Source organism: Zea mays, chromosome 1 (genome assembly GCF_902167145.1).
Source record: "Zea mays cultivar B73 chromosome 1, Zm-B73-REFERENCE-NAM-5.0, whole genome shotgun sequence".
Lineage (NCBI taxonomy): Eukaryota > Viridiplantae > Streptophyta > Magnoliopsida > Poales > Poaceae > Zea > Zea mays.
The window spans coordinates 133,152,680-133,156,725 of record NC_050096.1 but is presented as its reverse complement, the minus strand read 5'-3'; the positions used below and the strand labels follow the sequence as shown (position 1 = coordinate 133,156,725).

Sequence of the window (4,046 nt, the reverse complement as noted above, 5' to 3'; positions counted from 1 at the left end):
AGAATTAGTAATCAAAATTCTGCCTTGTGCCTTCAGAATCTTCAATGTACAGTAAAAACGGCAAGTACTTATGGAATTAACCTAGGTTTGCATTTATTTAATTAGCCTCCCAGTAACTTCAATGCTCAAAATCCTTGATCAAATCACAAGTAATAGCACATACTGAAAAGCTAGAAACCACAAGGATTAAAAGCAATCCAGCAAATACTACTCTCAAGACCCAACTCAGGCAATCATTTCAACATAAATGTCTAGGCAGACAATCCAGCCTTGAATTAGTGACAGCAGCTATAGGAGAGTTTCACAGTAATAAAACAAGACATGCATAGAGAAAAAAACACAATATAGAAGATGTACATTGCTGGAATTCAATATAACTGTTTGGGTCAAATCTTTATATCAGAGAAGGGATCAGTATGTGATAATAGCACTCCTTAGTACTAAACAGTTATACAAACACCTTGATGAAATTTAATACCATTGCGTATATAAGCATAAAAGTAGCATAGATTGGATTGGTACCTCTTTTTTCCAGACCAGATTTCTACAAGTGAACACACCGCATAAAAATGGAAGTATCCCAAGTTGCATAAATTAGCTGAAAGCAACTGAAAAGCATCATGTAGCATGTGCAAGCTGCAAGCTAACAAAGACATTGCCATCAAAAGAATGGTCATTCCGAAATAAAATACAAATGAGTAACAACCCACCAGTTTCACCAGAGTCATACCTGTTAGCATCACAACAAAATCAGTCAGGATTAGCATATGGACATAGTATTACCATAACCACGTATCGGATTATTCTAAAAACAAAAACAAACTTCAGATATGCTACTCTTATTACTAATTTAAATCAGAACCTCCTATCTGATTCTTCTAAGAAAATGGAACACTGAGCTAAACTTATGGATGTCCATAACAATTGCAACAAATAGTATTGAAGTTTCTCCAAAGTTGTGTACATAGTGGAGTTATAGAGTGGGACCTGCAACCCCCATATTAGAAAAACGTACTAACCCGAAAGAAGCCCGAAAAGAAATATTAGACTCAGATTCCCCACAAAACCAAATTAGGCAGAGAATAGCAAGGCCTCAAGTGCAATTTTTGTGTAAATCATTTTAATTGTTTTACAATCATGCTGCAATGCATTACCTAATTGTCCCCAACATATTTTCATGTTCTTCCAGCAATGCAACAGAATCCGTTACCACACATCTAATGAAAAAAAAGAGAATTGTGCATAAGCAGATGAAGCCACAAAACAGCTGGTCAGCACATGACATATGAAGCAAAGAGAAAGAACAGTGCAGAAGCAGATGAAGAGGAAATGAAACAGCAAACTAAGTTAGGGATTAAAATAAAAAACGTGATACAATCATTACATAGCATTTCACAAGTTTCAACCAAATACATTAACAAGGAACCTGGAGTCTCTATAAAGAAGCTATGTTAACTGAAAAAATATTGTGTGCGTAACAGTGACCCACCTGACCAGTTCTCGAAGGAAAACTTCCTTGTTACTATACAAGCTGTGTACGATCAAATCCATGAGCCTGTTGACCTGCATAGAACATTGCGGAAACACCATGACATCTTATAACCAAACCACAAAAGAAGATAACACAGAGTTAGACCAATTCACCCCACAAGTACCTCAGCCTGGTACTCATGCTTCTCAGCTGGCGGGTCCGTGGAGTCAATTGCTGTCACACTCGATTCATAGTGTCTCCCAATAAGGGCACCACCCATCAGCTTGAGGGACACAACATTGCTGGTTCCTGCAACCTTGGGCGCTACAAGCACTGAGAGCAGCCTCTTCTGCTGCTGATGAACCCCTGGCGCTCCATTGCTCACCTGAGATCACAACATAACAAAAATATACAGCTTATTAACAGGTGGCAGCACTCAATTTGTACAGTTAATATGACAGTTTCCTCTAATATAATTTGTAAAATTCCACAGTAATTTACCCAAGTAAAGGGCAATCAATAGAGAAAAATGATAAATGACACAAAAAACGCAATCGAATCAACAACCTTCCCTAAATGACTAAACCAATGTACGCCGCCAAGATTGATGCATGTACGACCCTAACATGGCTAACCAGCATAAACAAAGAAAGTAAAAATGGATGGCCACACTCACGGGTCGGGGCGGGATTGAGGCGGCGGACCAGCACTCGAGCAGCAGGTGACGATCTTTAGGAGACAGCGATGGCGTACCCTTCTCAGAGTCTCACACTCGGCCTCGAAACTCTTTGAAGATCCTGATTGCTGGAGGTTGAACACTTTTACGGCTACGGTTGCACCTGCACCTGCACCTACACCTTCGTCTTCCTCTTCTAGAGTACATCTGTAAACAGAACCGTATCTTCCTCTGCCAAGCAAGTTAGCCTCTGAAAACCCGTCAGTTACTCTTGACAATGTGTGATACGAAACTCTGTAAAAATGTTCGTCATTAACTGCAGATATGGCTTCTCTGTTTCGCCTTTGTTTCAGCTTGGTCTGGCGTACAAGAACAAGAACAACAGCCGAAAAGATGGGCACAGACAGGGGAGAACCTGGGGCCGGAGGCGGGTGTTTCGCCTTTGTTTCAGCTTGGTCTGGCGTACAAGAACAAGAATAACAGCCGAAAAGATGGGCACGGACAGGGGAGAACCTGGGGCCGGAGGCGGGCCTTCTTGGAGATGGAGGTGAGAACGGCCCAGACGTCGTGCTCCGTCTCCAGTCCTGGATTGGCTGGTCCGCGAACTTGCGCGCCACCGCGCGCACCTCATCGGGAGTGACCTTGGGCAGCGTGGGCACGGAGCAGAACGCCTCGTCCTTGGCCGCCGTCTTCGGCGGCACCACGAGGTCGCCGCACGGGTCCGGCACCATCGCGCGCACGCGGATGGCCTCGCCTCCCATTTGCAGACATCAACGGGTCGCGCAGATCCGCGGCGGAGAGGGTCTGGCAAGGCCAGGACGTGAGCAACGCGCGATTGAGCCACCCCAAAAACCAACCGCGGATTGGATCCGAGCAGACACATCACGCATTTTGGGTGGTAGAGGCGTAGTGTACCTTGGCGTTGATGAACTCCTCGACGTGGCCGTTGGCGAAGCGGCCCAGGAGGCGGGGCCCCTGGCCGTGGCGCGACATGCACTCGAAGGCGCGGACCTCATCGGCACGGTCGAAGAAGACCTTGACGCCCCGACCGTAGATGCGCACGAGCACCTTGCGCGGGCCGTTGCCCTCGGCCTCGCCGCCGAGCTAGGTGATCTGGAAGACCTCGTTGGTCATGGCGCCCCTGAGGTAGGACACGGCCAGCGCGCCGGGTTCCACGTCGCCGCCCCAGAGGTCCCCGGCGAGGCGGTGCAGGATGCGACGCGCGTCCACCGGTATCCCCGCGCGGCCTCCCCGCGGCGGCGGGTCCGCGGCGGCCATCGGCGCGCGGAGGGGCACGAGTAGGCGACGACGATCTGCGGAGACGGAGAAGCCGCGTGAGTTCCATGTCGGTTTGAGTTTGATTTGATCGGAGAGGAGAGGGAAATGGGATTTTGGGGGCTGGGAATGCGGCCTGTCGCTGCCGGCTGCCGCGATTCCGCGGAGGGGGAGGAGGCCGTTGATGGCGGCCGTTGATGGAGTTGATTGCGGGGGCACTTGCAGCAACGACGCCATGGATGGAAGGGATTCCTGGGAAGGTGGTAGCGCGGAGGGAGCGCGCGGCGCGCCGGCAGGCGGGGGCAGAAAGGCAGAAAGCGGATGCGTGCGGGCAGGATGGCAGAACAGTGCACCATCGCCTGTGGACGCCTACGTTAGGTACTTAATTAGTAGTAGAGATAACTGTGGAGTCTTCAAAAAGGAGGGGCGTGGTACCCGTAAGGGTATAGCAGCAGCTACCAAGCGAATCAAGAACGACGATCACAAACTTAACATTGAATTTTCATCTAAGCTTGGAGGTCCCGTAGGACCAAACACTCGCACTTTTGTGGATGAAATCGTATTGTTTACAAAGAAAAAGGCACCACTCATTGGAGTGAAAAGTGGAAAGATATAGAGCTCAAT

General features: G+C 48.2%; 1 pseudogene; it reads right to left on the bottom strand.

The window, feature by feature from the left end:
• Positions 1-1,852: 1,852 nt before the first annotated feature.
• Positions 1,853-3,659, bottom strand: LOC109941393 (uncharacterized; annotated as a pseudogene).
• Between the last annotated feature and the right edge of the window lie 387 nt (positions 3,660-4,046).